General features: G+C 41.1%; 1 long non-coding RNA gene across 5 annotated transcripts; it reads left to right on the top strand.

The window, feature by feature from the left end:
- The first annotated feature begins 55 nt into the window (after nt 1–55).
- Nucleotides 56–17,101, top strand: LOC115203259 (uncharacterized). Of its 5 annotated transcripts, none has more exons than XR_003880136.1 (7): nt 56–197; nt 2,183–2,305; nt 5,771–5,857; nt 6,084–6,155; nt 6,293–6,358; nt 7,407–7,525; nt 15,248–16,110. It is a non-coding gene; the product is annotated as an uncharacterized LOC115203259 (long non-coding RNA). The 5 variants fall into 5 exon arrangements; XR_003880135.1 differs by having other exon boundaries at nt 57–197; nt 5,800–5,857; XR_003880133.1 differs by lacking the exon at nt 5,771–5,857 and adding an exon at nt 17,063–17,101 and having other exon boundaries at nt 61–197; nt 15,248–15,267.
- The last annotated feature ends 1,507 nt before the right edge of the window (nt 17,102–18,608 follow it).

Here is an 18,608-nt window from a genome sequence, read left to right as displayed (position 1 = left end):
CTGGGGGGTGGGGGTGGGGGAGTATCTGTCAGCACTGCAGGGGTGAAAGGGTAAATGAGTTCATTACCCTTACAGTCTCTCTTCTTTTAGGAAATGTACATCCTATTCCAGATAGCCTACTGACAGTGAATATATATCGACTCTGCACAGCAATACGAGGGATTTCCAACATAGTTGGACCATGGACTGAAACAGCGGTAATGAGCCTATCGACTCAGAATTAAATTATATTATTTCAACAACGTATTTTGGATGCATATAAGCTTTTCCTGTTAACCAGCATCATATTATGCTGGCTGTTAACCTATACGCTTTGATTGATAAACATAACTTGTTGCTGAGAAATCTCACTCGACAAATTCCTAACTTAATATCCACATGCGTAATTAGACATTTAACCAAATCTCCTATCAATGCAGGATTTACGCGCAGACATGCGTTTTTATTCACGCATATCTCTATCATTCGGGCCACAATGGCCTGCCCATATACAAATAAACACGCTGAAATGGTTTACTATTGGTTTGTAGGCATAGGCCATAGAAAAGGCATGGATGTTTTATTACGTTTTTATTGAAGACAGTTATGGTTAATTAGGCTATATTTTAAGTATTCGCTTACCTCTGTTGTTTTATTTAAGTTGTTCTCTATATCATAATGTTCATCATGTAAATGGATTTATATTAATTGGCTTTTGTCTACTTGACAATATGCCTCAATTTTTTTGTCTTGCGGTATGCCTGTATTTCAACTTCCAAGACCTACTGTGTTATACATTCGGTTTGGGGTTAACGGTAGGACTGAATCATTCACAATGGGTTAACTTTATTGTTCAATTTAAATAATTAGCATAATTCAACTTGAAGATGCCTCAAGACATTTAAGTGCAGATTTCAGTGTATGAATGTGTGGCTAATTAGTTAAACATTTGGATGATCATTCCTGGAATCCTGGATTACAACTAGTAGGCAACCCAAAATGCGCAGGATTTTGTGGAAAGTGAAGTGTACCTCCAAAGCCAAGATAAAAGACGCCAACGTGTAATTTAAATTCTGAAAAACAATAGACACATTTCCCACTGTTTGAGGCATATGAACATTATTGAGAGACGCTATAAATCGCTTATTTTTTTCTCCGAGATAGGCCTACACACCGTATTATTGTCACGCTCAATATGATGGATAATGCGAGGATCTTGGCCTTTGGAGTCATGCGATCTACCACTCAGGCTTCACCAGGCATGTAACTGGCTGGCTGAAGTCAACTGCTTAAATCCACCAAATACCAATTGACCTGCATAACCTTCGCGTATGAACTTGGAAAACATTTTATGCCATTTCAAAGAGCTGTTTAAAAACACAGTCAAGTTCTCCAAATGAGACTGTTCGTTCACTGGTACAGCATGACACAGTCAAAGGCTGATTTATTAAGCATACACATGAAGCATATAATCACACTAAGCATTACGCACAGCTTTGTGAGAGGACAGGGAGACGATAGCGTGAGAGGCCATGGGACGGACATTCCATACAAGTCCAGCATTCAACGTAAACATCATCAGGATCACACCCGTTTGAAATAGGCTTCTCTGTTCATATGGCTATGGCTAACACGCCACTCCCTGCTCATCGTTAGTGACTTGCTCAATGACCTCCAACAATTTGTATGACCTCTTATTGCAACGCAGGTTTGATTATCTAACAATCACCGTTGCAAATACATGGAATTAAATAAAAATTAAATCAAATTTTATTGGTCACATACACATTTATGCTATTGCGGTTGTAGCGAAATGCTTGTGTTCCTAGCTCCAACAGTGCAGTAGTATCTAACAATTCACAACAATACACACAAATCTAAAAGTAAAATAATGGAATTAAGAAATATATAAATATTAGATCAAGCAATGTCGGAGTGGCATTGACTAAAATACAGTAGAATATAATACAGTATATCCTGTACATATGAGATGAGTAAAGCAGTATGTAAACATTATTTAAACATTATTGAAGTGGCCAGTGATTCCTAGTCTATGTATATAGGGCAACAATTGAGGACAATAACGTGACAAATATCAATAGGGAATGTTCAAGTAGTCTGTTATTTAGTCACGTTAGGGTCACACACATACATCCAGGATGTCCATTTACAGAGCTCACATCATAACCAAAACACTGTTTAGCCCACAGCAAATTGAAATTCCCTTGAAGAATCTCCCTTTCTGAGTAATGACTGTAAAGGCAGCTGAAGTCTTCAGTCCTTTGGCACGCAACAACCAAACACCTGTCACACACCTTCAAACCAGGTATGTGTGTGTGAGTGTGAGGGAATTTTTCGTGAGTGGGTTTGTATATGTGTGAGGGCGTGTTGTTGTGTGTGCATGTTATGGAGGAGGTCAACTAACCCCTGTACACAGACTGGTAGTTAGAGCAATTAACCACTCAGGTAACAGGTCAGATTGGTGCACTCATGTCTCAGTCTTTTATTCTAGTCTGTAAACACTAGACAGAACAGTCTGTGCTACCAGAGGTTTGGAAGTGTCTTCTTTGAACTCCCAGGAAAATAAAACATGCATGAACAGAGTCAGGAGGGGAGAGACAATATCACCATTGTTCATACACGCAATGCCAAAGCACACAACACTTATTTATTAACATGTTATTTCTGTTTATACTATGTTATTACTGTGTTTTATTATCATGTTATTACTGTGTTATTACCAATTCTATGGAGTAACGTAAACCCTTAGGGCAGTACTTGTTACCCTGAAAAAGCTAATGACACCTCCTACTACGCAGATGTTTTAGGTTTTAGGGATGATCATCTGACTTGAAGATGGCCCAAACTCTAGGAAGGAAGAATGTGTAGTTATTTTTAAATGCAGGGAGCGATGCATCAATCACTGGGAAATCAGCTGTGTGGCTGAGTTGGTAGAGCACGGCACTTGCAATGCAAGGGTTGTGGGTTCGATTCCCATGGGGACCAACATCAAAAATGAAAAACAAGTACAAAAAATATACGCACTCACTACTGTAAGTCACTCTGGATAAACTAGGACAACCATCTCAGTAACAGGTGCAGTAAGTACAAATACTAACAGATTGGATTAATTTATAAAATTGATGTTATTTATCTTTGTGTAGCATAAGATTAATCAACCAATCAATGTGCATGCCAAAACACAGACATTGAAACAAACAATTCTGAAAATCAACTTGCAATAGAGCATGCTGGGAAATATGATAATGATGGGTGTGTTTTTGAGTGTTTTCCTACACACAGATAAAAATGACAATCACACTCAACTCTGTTTATTAATACCAACACAGGGTTATTTTACACTACTGAGTGTTGAATGTAACTCTTGAATCAACACTAGACATTCTACACTGAAAAATCAACACTAGGTAAAACTTGCCAATTTATTGTGTACCATACTATACATTGCTGGTTCACTCATACTCCCTTCTATTCTCTTACTTTCTGCTAAATAAATTCACAGAAAATACTCATTTGAAAAACAGAAATCATGGCAAAGATATCAACTATGTCAGTACTGTATATGTAAAATGATTACAGATTACAGATACAGTACATGCATAAATATTCTCATATATAGTTAAAACAATTCTCACAGATATCTTTTTAAACTTGGCTGATTACTCAAACTCCTGGTGTTGAAGATTAAAAACTGGTTTACGTTACTCCAAACATTATTGCTCAGGCACAATTTGAAAAAATACAATAAAATAGCTTATACAGATTCAGAAGGGTTCTATGTAGAATGCTTCTTGCCTTCCAAAGAATCATCAAAGAACCCTTTCTTCAAAAATCGGCTCTTAGGATGAAAAAGGTTCTAGGTTTAACTCTTTGCCTAACAAAGAACCCTTGTCTTCCAAAAAGGGTTCATTCTTCAGATGTAAAAGGTTCTTGGTAGAACCCTATCCATCTACAAAGAACCCATTTGGAACCTTTTTTTCTAAGAATGTAGGTCATGACACTACTCATGAATTTGTGACTGTGACCTCATACAAACCCCCTCTGGCTTGAGTAAATCAACACGCAATCACTTACACTATACACAAACTGTAATTGAGCAACATTCTGCCTCGCTCGCTCCCGCGGCCGGCTCGAAGTGCACAAACAGGCATGCTGGGGTTCGGAACAGGGAGAGGAGGGGGCAGGTCCCCATATTGTATCGCCTTCCTCTCACGGATTGGAGTGAATACCACATTAGTAACTGAGCTAACAGTCCTGGTCTCTCTCTGTCCTTATGCAAGCCAAAGTTCAAAATACTCACCGGGAAAAACAATAGTTGCGTGCGGAAATATCTCGGTCATTCATCTTTCTGTCACGCACGAAGCTGCCATGCGCTTTTTTACGCTGACTCAAACTGTGGGAGCGAAAAAGAGAAATAGGACATATCATAAAGAAAGGGAAATATGAAACGCGTGTACAAAGACAGACATACAACCACATAGTGAAAGAAGATATGGATATGCTTGACACGCAACACGAGCCATGCGTGAAACAAATTAACCTTGCCTGCCCCCCTCCAATTCTCTCAGCGGGCTTTGCAGGCTACGGAGCGGGTTAACAGCACATTTACGGGTTAATCATTGTGCCACAGACCCGGCATTGCGTGCAGACTGTGTTTGCTCTGGCTGTGCCAAGGGTCGCGAGGTTGTGTACAGAGAGAGCAGGAGAGGCATCAGCCAGCCTCGCGGGTCACCCCTTTTATCAAAACAATCACCGACCGTTTTTTGGGAAGCACGCTACTGTTGTGTAAATAGAACAGTTTGCAGAGATTGGCCAGACTCAAATGTGGATTTCCTCTATAGAAACTAGTGCATTATAATGCATATTTTCATCAGTGTTTGGCCATAAAATAAACTTGACATGAAATATTACCAAAAAATCGTAAGATATTTAAGTAGGCCTACAGAAAGATCTCCCTACATTCTTCAATTGTGTTTAATTGTTTTTTTGTATAAATAGCAAATAAAAAAGGCATATTTCTAAACAAATAGATTAACTAATGTTAGAAGCACAAATGCTCAAAATGCCTAATATTTGTAGTATTATGCCTACACTTTAAGTGTTAATATTTGTCAAGGTCTGTGCCATGTGCAGATTACTCTCACAATTTTTTTTACTAAATTACCTAGAATAATTTCAACATTCTTGCTTTGCCAAAAGAGTGATACTACAGGTCAAAACAATCTCTTGTCTGAGTTGTTTCATCTTGTGTGCATTCTGTCAGTCTGTGGGACAGTGTGTGGAAGAGAGAGTGTGGTGTTGTCGCCAGGCATCTATCTGCACCATGCAGTGTTTTCTTGGACAGCACAGAAGACTTATCCCCAGGGCCCTGTTGAGTAATGGACTGAACCCGGTTCAAGCATAACAATACCTTTCACCCTACTGAGACAGAATGTGTGACACCACTGGCTACTGAGTGGGTGGATGTGTGCGAGCAGTGAGCAGCCTACACACTCACACACATGTGTTATCACTACTATGACTGTTTGGGGGTTTGACTTGCAATGTTGTTGTAGATTAATCTCTGCACCCACAACCAAATAAGTCACGAGAGACTAGGTCTAGCTCTACTTGTCAAAGGGATCAATCAGTAATGATGTGTGCTATGGAACATTTCCTATAGCAAGAGTCAGCGGTAGCAAAGTGACTTAGTCCATCATGAAGGCCATCATCACGCAGTCAGTCTTCTGAGTCATTGCATGTGGTCTAATAGTATTGTGTATTGTGTCAGAACCCCTGACATCCGTTATACTGTGGCAGGGGCTGCAGCTTTCCTCTATGGGTCCCCCAACACCAGCTCTGAGGATGTGACCCCAGGGTGAGCAGCTATAGATTGCAGTAACGTTAGATATAGGAGGAGTCCTGACAATAGTCCTGACTGTTATCATCAGCAATATGAGTTTATTGTTTTGCTAATTATTTTCTCACCTCACACAAGCATTTTGTGATAGTTTTTTACTGCTTTCCAGTTACCGCTTGTGAAATTCAACACTCATTTTTCCCCTCACTCACACCTCTCGGTTTCATACGTTTCGGATCCAAAGTTTCCTCATAACCGCTGTGGTTTGTGGTCCTTCGCCTGCCTTACTCCATTGAAGTTGTTGTGAACAAACAAGGTATAACATCACACAATACGTTTCTAGGTTCAGCTTTACCATTCATTGAACTTAAATTACATTTAAATGTACCATTGTAACCCATGTAATTGTGACACCCACACACCATGACATTACATTTTCATTTCCACATTTAGCCCTTGTAGGAGGTGCAACATGGGATATCTGTGTGTGAGGATGCAAGAGGGAAATGAACTGAAAAGGTAAATATCTTCTTTGCGTGAGGAGGCCTGGTCTCTCAGGTACTACACACCATACGTTATGCTGAAAGTCATTGTGTGCCAAGGCTTTATCTTTTAATCAGTTGTGTGCACCACCAGTTAATCATTTGTGCATGCCAAGATTGGATTCATTGCACGCAGAGGGAAAATAGAAGCTTGATGACCTGATAGGTGCTAATGCTGTGTGTGATCACTTCAAAACTACACAGGTCCGGACAATCATGTGGTTTACTTGAGAAGGGTTTTCTTTGACAATATTCCTGATCTCAACTGATCACGTGCATGTTGGGTTGACACTTTCTTTATTTCTTTCTGTGTATGCTCAGAATTCTTTTTTTTTTGCATAATTGTGTGGGAGAAAAAAAGATTGGGAGAGAGACAGAGAGAGAGATAAAGACAGAGAGCGTGTGTGAGAGAGAGTGATGTTGACTGCAGTGCAGTCGCTGTCCTGCCTGTGCTGTGTGAAGGGGAAGCTATAATCCGGTGGCCTGTGAGCCTCTACCGCCCCACACAGCAGGAGATTAAAGATGCTGGCTGTGATAAGGAACCACTAAGGAGACACAGCACCGCGGGTCACGACCTCTGAGGGCACCATGCCACAAGGCCAATGGTACACATGGCGATGGAGCAATACCCAGCTTTTACTGAGTGTTTGTGTGTGTGTGTTCCTGTGAGTGTGTTTATGTATGGTAGCTGATGTAGGTATGTGTATGCGTGTGAGAGGGAGGGAGTGACAGTCAGGAAGTGATAAACATATAGACTCTCCCTGCTGTGGTGTGCTTGTATATGCCCATGGGTGTTACCTGTCCTGAATAAACAACCGTCCCTGCAGGGCCCTGGTGTTCCCCATCCACCCACCCCACCTCAGCTCTCTGACTCAGGGGCTACAAGGCAAGCATCCCAAACGGAAAAACAACCTCCACCTCCTCCTCCTCCAGTAGCTTATACAGTAACATATACGGGGAGGCAACGTTATGTTTGTCTGTCTAACTAACTGCTTGGCACCATCCCCTCACTTTACCCCCTGCAGGCCTCCTGCTCCTGAGAGGAGATGAATACACTCAATCAAACCAGTGCTCTCTGTCCTGGCCCTGTATCAACCCGCTGAAGAATGGCAGCAAATCAGTAGTTTGATTATGTAAAGTAAAAGTAAGTATTGTTGTTATGTTTAGTTAGTTAACGACTGACTGAGGGATGGGCCGTGACTGAGGGATGGGCCGTATGGAGGAACATGATAGGTGCAGGGCAGAGTATACACCCTTTATAATGGTTACAGGGCAGAGTATACCCCCTTTATAATGGTTACAGGGCAGAGTATACACCCTTTATAATGGTTACAGGGCAGAGTATACCCCCTTTATAATGGTTACAGGGCACAGTATACACCCTTTATAATGGTTACAGGGCAGAGTATACACCCTTTATAATGGTTACAGGGCAGAGTATACACCCTTTATAATGGTTACAAGGCAGAGTATACACCCTTTATAATGGTTACAGGGCAGAGTATACACCCTTTATAATGGTTACAGGGCAGAGTATACCCCCTTTATAATGGTTACAGGGCAGAGTATACCCCCTTTATAATGGTTACAGGGCAGAGTATACCACCTTTATAATGGTTACAGGGCAGAGTATACCCCCTTTATAATGGTTACAGGGCAGAGTATACCCCCTTTATAATGGTTACAGGGCAGAGTATACACCCTTTATAATGGTTACAGGGCAGAGTATACCCCCTTTATAATGGTTACAGGGAAGAGTATACACCCTTTATAATGGTTACAGGGCAGAGTATACCCGCTTTATAATGGTTACAGGGCAGAGTATACCCCCTTTATAATGGTTACAGGGCAGAGTATACCCCCTTTATAATGGTTACAGGGCAGAGTATACCCCCTTTATAATGGTTACAGGGCAGAGTATACCCCCTTTATAATGGTTACAGGGCAGAGTATACCCCCTTTATAATGGTTACAGGGCAGAGTATACCCCCTTTATAATGGTTACAGGGCAGAGTATACCCCCTTTATAATGGTTACAGGGCAGTGTATACCCCTTTATAATGGTTACAGGGCAGAGTATACCCCCTTTATAATGGTTACAGGGCAGAGTATACCCCTTTTATAATGGTTACAGGGCAGAGTATACACCCTTTATAATGGTTACAGGGCAGAGTATACCCCCTTTATAATGGTTACAGGGCAGAGTATACCCCCTTTATAATGGTTACAGGGAAGAGTATACCCCCTTTATAATGGTTACAGGGCAGAGTATACCCCTTTATAATGGTTACAGGGCAGAGTATACCCCCTTTATAATGGTTACAGGGCAGAGTATACCCCCTTTATAATGGTTACAGGGTAGAGTATTCCCCTTTATAATGGTTACAGGGCAGAGTATACCCCCTTTATAATGGTTACAGGGCAGAGTATACCCCCTTTATAATGGTTACAGGGCAGAGTATACACCCTTTATAATGGTTACAGGGCAGAGTATTCCCCTTTATAATGGTTACAGGGCAGAGTATACCCCCTTTATAATGGTTACAGGGCAGAGTATACACCCTTTATAATGGTTACAGGGCAGAGTATACCCCCTTTATAATGGTTACAGGGCAGAGTATACCCCCTTTAAAATGGTTACAGGGCAGAGTATACCCCCTTTATAATGGTTACAGGGCAGAGTATACCCCCTTTATAATGGTTACAGGGAAGAGTATTCCCCTTTATAATGGTTACAGGGCAGAGTATACACCCTTTATAATGGTTACAGGGCAGAGTATACCCCCTTTATAATGGTTACAGGGCAGAGTATACCCCCTTTATAATGGTTACAGGGAAGAGTATACCCCCTTTATAATGGTTACAGGGCAGAGTATACCCCCTTTATAATGGTTACAGGGAAGAGTATGCCCCCTTTATAATGGTTACAGGGCAGAGTATAACCCCTTTATAATGGTTACAGGGCAGAGTATACCCCCTTTATAAGGGCAGAGTATACCCCCTTTATAATGGTTACAGGGAAGAGTATACCCCCTTTATAATGGTTACAGGGCAGAGTATACCCCTTTATAATGGTTACAGGGCAGAGTATACCCCCTTTATAAGGGCAGAGTATACCCCCTTTATAATGGTTACAGGGCAGAGTATACCCCCTTTATAATGGTTACAGGGCAGAGTATACACCCTTTATAATGGTTACAGGGCAGAGTATACCCCCTTTATAATGGTTACAGGGAAGAGTATACCCCTTTATAATGGTTACAGGGCAGAGTATACACCCTTTATAATGGTTACAGGGCAGAGTATACCCTCTTTATAATGGTTACAGGGCAGAGTATACCACCTTTATAATGGTTACAGGGCAGAGTATACCCCCTTTATAATGGTTACAGGGAAGAGTATTCCCCTTTATAATGGTTACAGGGCAGAGTATACCCCCTTTATAATGGTTACAGGGAAGAGTATACCCCCTTTATAATGGTTACAGGGCAGAGTATACCCCCTTTATAATGGTTACAGGGAAGAGTATACCCCCTTTATAATGGTTACAGGGCAGAGTATACCACCTTTATAATGGTTACAGGGCAGAGTATACACCCTTTATAATGGTTACAGGGCAGAGTATACCCCCTTTATAATGGTTACAGGGCAGAGTATACCCCCTTTATAATGGTTACAGGGCAGAGTATACACCCTTTATAATGGTTACAGGGCAGAGTATACCCCCTTTATAATGGTTACAGGGAAGAGTATGCCCCCTTTATAATGGTTACAGGGCAGAGTATACCCCCTTTATAAGGGCAGAGTATACCCCCTTTATAATGGTTACAGGGAAGAGTATACACCCTTTATAATAGTTACAGGGCATAGTATACCCCCTTTATAATGGTTACAGGGAAGAGTATACCCCTTTATAATGGTTACAGGGCAGAGTATACCCCCTTTATAATGGTTACAGGGCAGAGTATACCCCCTTTATAATGGTTACAGGGCAGAGTATACACCCTTTATAATGGTTACAGGGCAGAGTATACCCCCTTTATAATGGTTACAGGGCAGAGTATACACCCTTTATAATGGTTACAGGGAAGAGTATACCCCCTTTATAATGGTTACAGGGAAGAGTATACCCCTTTATAATGGTTACAGGGCAGAGTATACCCCTTTATAATGGTTACAGGGAAGAGTATACCCCTTTATAATAGTTACAGGGCAGAGTATACCCCCTTTATAATGGTTACAGGGCAGAGTATACCCCTTTATAATGGTTACAGGGAAGAGTATACCCCTTTATAATAGTTACAGGGCAGAGTATACCCCCTTTATAATGGTTACAGGGCAGAGTATACCCTCTTTATAATGGTTACAGGGAAGAGTATACCCCCTTTATAATAGTTACAGGGCAGAGTATACCCCCTTTATAATGGTTACAGGGCAGAGTACACCCCTTTATAATGGTTACAGGGAAGAGTATACCCCCTTTATAATGGTTACAGGGCAGAGTATACCCCCTTTATAATGGTTACAGGGAAGAGTATGCCCCCTTTATAATGGTTACAGGGCAGAGTATACACCCTTTATAATGGTTACAGGGCAGAGTATACCCCCTTTATAATGGTTACAGGGCAGAGTATACACCCTTTATAATGGTTACAGGGCAGAGTATACCCCCTTTATAATGGTTACAGGGCAGAGTATACCCCCTTTATAATGGTTACAGGGAAGAGTATACCCCCTTTATAATGGTTACAGGGAAGAGTATGCCCCCTTTATAATGGTTACAGGGAAGAGTATACCCCCTTTATAATGGTTACAGGGAAGAGTATGCCCCCTTTATAATGGTTACAGGGCAGAGTATACCCCCTTTATAATGGTTACAGGGCAGAGTATACACCCTTTATAATGGTTACAGGGCAGAGTATACCCCCTTTATAATGGTTACAGGGCAGAGTATTCCCCTTTATAATGGTTACAGGGCAGAGTATACCCCCTTTATAATGGTTACAGGGCAGAGTATACCCCTTTATAATGGTTACAGGGAAGAGTATACCCCTTTATAATAGTTACAGGGCAGAGTATACCCCCTTTATAATGGTTACAGGGCAGAGTATACCCCTTTATAATGGTTACAGGGAAGAGTATACCCCCTTTATAATAGTTACAGGGCAGAGTATACCCCCTTTATAATGGTTACAGGGCAGAGTACACCCCTTTATAATGTTTACAGGGAAGAGTATACCCCCTTTATAATGGTTACAGGGCAGAGTATACCCCCTTTATAATGGTTACAGGGAAGAGTATGCCCCCTTTATAATGGTTACAGGGCAGAGTATACACCCTTTATAATGGTTACAGGGCAGAGTATACCCCCTTTATAATGGTTACAGGGCAGAGTATACACCCTTTATAATGGTTACAGGGCAGAGTATACCCCCTTTATAATGGTTACAGGGCAGAGTATACCCCCTTTATAATGGTTACAGGGAAGAGTATACCCCCTTTATAATGGTTACAGGGAAGAGTATGCCCCCTTTATAATGGTTACAGGGAAGACTATACCCCCTTTATAATGGTTACAGGGAAGAGTATGCCCCCTTTATAATGGTTACAGGGCAGAGTATACACCCTTTATAATGGTTACAGGGCAGAGTATACCCCCTTTATAATGGTTACAGGGCAGAGTATTCCCCTTTATAATGGTTACAGGGCAGAGTATACCCCCTTTATAATGGTTACAGGGCAGAGTATACCCCTTTATAATGGTTACAGGGAAGAGTATACCCCTTTATAATAGTTACAGGGCAGAGTATACCCCCTTTATAATGGTTACAGGGCAGAGTATACCCCTTTATAATGGTTACAGGGAAGAGTATACCCCCTTTATAATAGTTACAGGGCAGAGTATACCCCCTTTATAATGGTTACAGGGCAGAGTACACCCCTTTATAATGGTTACAGGGAAGAGTATACCCCCTTTATAATGGTTACAGGGCAGAGTATACCCCCTTTATAATGGTTACAGGGAAGAGTATGCCCCCTTTATAATGGTTACAGGGCAGAGTATACACCCTTTATAATGGTTACAGGGCAGAGTATACCCCCTTTATAATGGTTACAGGGCAGAGTATACACCCTTTATAATGGTTACAGGGCAGAGTATACCCCCTTTATAATGGTTACAGGGCAGAGTATACCCCCTTTATAATGGTTACAGGGAAGAGTATACCCCCTTTATAATGGTTACAGGGAAGAGTATGCCCCCTTTATAATGGTTACAGGGAAGAGTATACCCCCTTTATAATGGTTACAGGGAAGAGTATGCCCCCTTTATAATGGTTACAGGGCAGAGTATACACCCTTTATAATGGTTACAGGGCAGAGTATACCCCCTTTATAATGGTTACAGGGCAGAGTATTCCCCTTTATAATGGTTACAGGGCAGAGTATACCCCCTTTATAATGGTTACAGGGCAGAGTATACCCCCTTTATAATGGTTACAGGGCAGAGTATACCCCCTTTATAATGGTTACAGGGCAGAGTATACCCCCTTTATAATGGTTACTGGGCAGAGTATACCCCCTTTATAATGGTTACAGGGCAGAGTATACCCCCTTTATAATGGTTACAGGGCAGAGTATACCCCCTTTATAATGGTTACAGGGCAGAGTATACCCCCTTTATAATGGTTACAGGGCAGAGTATACCCCCTTTATAATGGTTACAGGGCACAGTATACACCCTTTATAATGGTTACAGGGCAGAGTATACACCCTTTATAATGGTTACAGGACAGAGTATACCCCTTTATAATGGTTACAGGGCAGAGTATACCCCCTTTATAATGGTTACAGGGCAGAGTATACCCCCTTTATAATGGTTACAGGGCAGAGTATACCCCCTTTATAATGGTTACAGGGCAGAGTATACCCCCTTTATAATGGTTACAGGGAAGAGTATACCCCCTTTATAATGGTTACAGGGCAGAGTATACCCCTTTATAATGGTTACAGGGCAGAGTATACCCCCTTTATAATGGTTACAGGGCAGAGTATACCCCCTTTATAATGGTTACAGGGCAGAGTATACCCCCTTTATAATGGTTACAGGGCAGAGTATACCCCTTTATAATGGTTACAGGGAAGAGTATACACCCTTTATAATGGTTACAGGGAAGAGTATACACCCTTTATAATGGTTACAGGGAAGAGTATACACCCTTTATAATGGTTACAGGGCAGAGTATACCCCCTTTATAATGGTTACAGGGCAGAGTATACACCCTTTATAATGGTTACAGGGCGAGTATACACCCTTTATAATGGTTACAGGGCGAGTATACACCCTTTAAAATGGTTACAGGGCAGAGTATTCCCCTTTATAATGGTTACAGGGCAGAGTATACCCCCTTTATAATGGTTACAGGGCAGAGTATACCCCCTTTATAATGGTTACAGGGCAGAGTATACCCCCTTTATAATGGTTACAGGGCAGAGTATACCCCCTTTATAATGGTTACAGGGCAGAGTATACCCCCTTTATAATGGTTACAGGGCAGAGTATACACCCTTTATAATGGTTACAGGGCAGAGTATACACCCTTTATAATGGTTACAGGGCAGAGTATACCCCTTTATAATGGTTACAGGGAAGAGTATACCCCTTTATAATGGTTACAGGGCAGAGTATACCCCCTTTATAATGGTTACAGGGCAGAGTATTCCCCCTTTATAATGGTTACAGGGCAGAGTATACCCCCTTTAACTACACTGTAGTACCGTAATTTCCGGACTATTAAGCGCACCTGAATATAAGCCGCACCCACTGAATTTAATTTATTTATTTATTTTGAACATAAATAAGCCGCACATGTCTATAAGCCGCAGGTGCCTACCGGTTAATTGAAACAAATGAACTTTACACAGGCTTTAACGAAACACGGCTTGTAACACAAATAAATAGGCTTTAACGAAACACGGTTTGTAACAAAAATAAATAGGCTTTAACGAAACATGGCTTGTAACAAAAAATAAAACATTTGCAGTAAGCTTTAGTTGTCTTTTTGCACTGAGTCAATTCCTCACGCTGCTGTTTCCACCGTCTATTCGTTGACTCATTAAGACCAAGCTCCCGTGCAGCAGCTCTATTTCCTTTTCCAACAGCCAGATCAATCGCCTTCAATTTGAAAGCTGCATCATATGCATTTCTCCGTGTCTTTGCCATGATGAGGGTGACAAAATGACTACCGTAATCAGAATGATGGGAAGTTTGAGCGCGCTCGATTTAATCTAAACAGTAAACAGAAAAGTTGTTTGACCTTAACCCGTTCGGCAATTTCATTGGTCTAATGAAAGCTTCATGCCGCCAAAAAACTGAGCACGTCACAGAATGTTTTTTTTTTTTTTTAATTGAAAGCGGGAAAAATCCATATATTAGCCGCGTCATTGTTTAAGCCGCGAGGTTCAAAGTTGGGAAAAAAGTTGCGGCTTATAGTCCGGAATTTACGGTATAGAGATAGGACTAGGTATCTATTGTGATGGAGTAGAAAGCCCCTGGACTCTCAGTTCTCAGATGTTGCCTTCCAGTGTCCCATCAAACTGGGCTACAAATCAATCTGCCAACAGCCCTATTACTTTGTCTGTCAGGTGTGAACAGTTTATTCCCATTTGATTCTCAGCCAGCCAGCTCCCAACCGCCACCTACCAATTAAAAGCAGCTGTAATTATAACACTTGCAAAAAAAAATGCCCATGTGCTACTGTTCAGCCTCAGCTTGCCTGGGGATATTGTGACATTTGTTTTTTCTTTCTTCTCTCTCTCTCTCTTCCCACCCTCTCTCCCTTTAACCCCCCCCCCCCTCTCTCTCCAGCCACAGGAGGGGCATGCATGGTACGTAGGCACGTAGTAGTGTTAAATCCTGCATACAGGACAAGATGGTACAGGAGATATGGGCAGGAAATATCAGAGTGGCATGCACAGACATACCTCTCTGTTCTCAGTGTTCTCTGCTTGTTTTCACTTTTGTCAGATTTTATGAGCTTTGCCAGATTGGAGTTAAAAGCTCATTAGGCAGTTTTTTTTTGTGGTATTGATGAAGGTATTTGTTTGGGGAATGGGGATACATTTTCATGATGGGAAATGAATGAATTAATACACTTGGGGAAACAGAAGACCTGCAAAAACAATCTGTTTGGTTTAAATTTCCCTGGTGCAACTGTATGGTATTTTCAAATATAACGAGTCTGGACTATGATCAATTAACCCATATTAATGCAGTTAAACAGGTTAATGTAAAATAATGCCTTACACTTATGGCACTTCCAAGGCCGTTTCATGAGGATTATTATGGTTGTGTCAATCATGTTATATACTTAGGCTATTGTAACACGACATATGCCAGCGTTGTAGGCCTACTGCCTCTGCCCAGAGGCCTACTTTCATGGCAACGACTGTTAGAACTCACTTTGCCACGTATTGAGCGCTGGTTAGAGCCTGTTACAGATTTCACTCTATTCCGCTGTGTTGGTGGCAGCTTTGGGATCACATCCAGCTCTCATCTAGTTATGTGATCTAGCGGTGGGAAGAATTCTGTTTTTCAACATTGTGTTGAGTATAATTACATTGATATATCTAGTGAACAATGAATAAGCAACAATGGGCGTGACGGATAGAAGTAATCACTACAGGTGTGATCAAGCCTTACAGCCAAGCTGCCTGAAGCGGAATGGAAAATGCTATGCCCTGACCAGTTATTCAGAAGAAAATCCTCTGCAACTGTCGAATTTAACAGTGTGGACCCAAAACAAACACATTCTACACATTTACAAAGGACCTGTTTAAAGTGTTATTACAACCATGGTGTTCTGTTGTTACTGAAGCATATTCATCTAATAACCTGACAATGACCCACATCATATGGGTAGACAAATAATGTAAGTGTGTTGTCCTTTTTTTAGGATGCAAACCAATAATATGAATCACTCTTGATCCATCCTGTTCTGATCTAATGAGATGGATGGAGGACTTTCTAGGTCTAGAATCGAGACCTTTTCCAGTCATGAAGGAAAAAGCTAGGCCCCTCTTGGTTCTCATTGGCGAAGACTGAAGTCAAGTTAGGGCAGTGGTGGAAAAAGTACCCATTTGTCATACTTGAGAAAAAGTAAAGATACCTTCATAGAAAATGACTCAAGTAAAAGTGAAAGTCACCCAGTGAAATACTACTTGAGTAAAAGTCTAAAAGTATTTGGTTTTAAATATACCTAAGTATCAAAAGTAAATGCAATTGCTAAAATATACTTGAGTAAAAGTATAAATTATTTCAAATTCCTTATATTAATGTAACGTCTGCTTCCAACTCACACTCTTAAACACGTAGATCCCCTGAACGCAGCTCACTTTCCAGCCCACTTTCCAGCTCACTCTCAAACACATAGATCCCCTGAACGCAGCTCACTCTCCAGATCCCAATCACCTGAATTCTGATCACCTGTTCACACACCTGTATGTCATTATCACACACTATTTAGTTCAGTTCTTTGCACCCCATCATTGTGAGGTATTGTTTGTTTTGTGACACACTTCTATTCAGAGATCTGTTTTTCCCATAATTTAATCCTCCCATGTATGATAGTTTTTGCCTGCCTCACTAATGATGCCTTTTGCCTATTCCCTGCCTGTACCTTAGCCTATCGGATTTCCTGTTATCTATTGCCTGATCACCCGGACGACGTTACTAGCCTTTTCCCTGCCTGTACTGTTGCCTTTTTGGACCCCCTGTGTATGACCTTCTGCCTGCCCCTGGACCCAGCTACCTGCCTCCTCCTGTGGTCCTTTACAAATAAACACCTACTGCGCCCTGCACTTGAAACCAGCTCTCTGTCTCCCATCGTGTTCATTACAATTAAGCTAACCAGACAGCACAATTTTTTATTTTACATTTACGGATAGCCAGGGGCATACTCCAACACTCAGACATAATTTACAAACTAAGCATTTGTGTTTTGTGAGTCCACCAGATAAGAGGCGATAGGGATGACTAAGGATGTTATCTTGATTAGTGCGTGAATTGGACAATTTTCCTGTCTTGCTAAGCATTAAAAATATAAGGAGTACTTTTGGGTGTCAGAGAAAATGTATGGAGTAAAAGGTACATAATTTTCTTTAGGAATGTAGTAAAGTTAAAGTGAAAGTCAAAAATATAAATAGTAAAGTACAGATACCCCAAAAAACGACTTAAGTCGTACTTTAAAGTATCTTTACATGACTGAGTTAGGCGTTATATGTCAGACTCTCTTATACCACTTTGCCCAACATGTTATACAGCAGAGGTTGTAAATATACCCTTTAAAAAGTGATATAACTTTAAAAAAAATTCAGACTGACATTTCTCACTGGAAATTGCTGCTGACATTGAACATAGCTTAGGGTTAGGGTATTTAATTAATTTCAGACTCTCCTATGCCATTATTCCTAACATCTTCTAACCCATAAGTTGTAGATAAACCCTTTTTAACATGATATAACTTGTACCATTATTGTAGGGCTGTGAAACCCATAGCCGAATGGCTTCAGACTGACCATTTCTCACTGGAAATTGCTGCTGACATTGAACATAGCTTAGGGTTAGGAGATTTAATTAATTTCAGACTCTCCTATGCCGCTATTCCTCACATCTTATACCCCATAGGTTGTAAATAAACAATTTTTAAGGTGATATGACTTGTATCATTATTACAGTGCCTTAAATAAGCAAACACGTTTGGTGTTCACCAAAGGCATGTGGGAGACTCCCCAAACATATGGAACAAGGTACTCTGGTCAGATGAGACTAAAATTGAGCCTTTTGGCCATCAAGGATAATTATATTTCTGGCCCAAACCCAACACCTCTCATCACCCCTAGAACACCATCCCCACAGGGAGGCATGGTGGTGGCAGCATCATGCTGTGGGGATGTTTTTCATCAGCAGGGAATGGGAAACTAGTCAGAATTGAGGGAATGATGGATGGCACTAAATACAGGGAAATTCTTGAGGGGAAACCTGTTTCAGTCTTCCAAAGATTGGAGATTGGGACAGAGGTTCACCTTCCAGCAGGACAATGACCCTAAGCATACTGCTAAAGCAACAGTCTAATGGTTTAAGGGGAAACATTTAAATGTCTTGGAATGGCCAAAGCTCAGACCTCAATCCAATTGAGAATCTGTGGTATGACTTAAAGATTGCTGTACAC

This window comes from Salmo trutta, chromosome 12 (assembly GCF_901001165.1).
Source record: "Salmo trutta chromosome 12, fSalTru1.1, whole genome shotgun sequence".
Taxonomy (NCBI): Eukaryota; Metazoa; Chordata; class Actinopteri; order Salmoniformes; family Salmonidae; genus Salmo; species Salmo trutta.
Note: the sequence above shows the minus strand (reverse complement) of the source record. Positions and strands in the feature narration are given on the sequence as shown.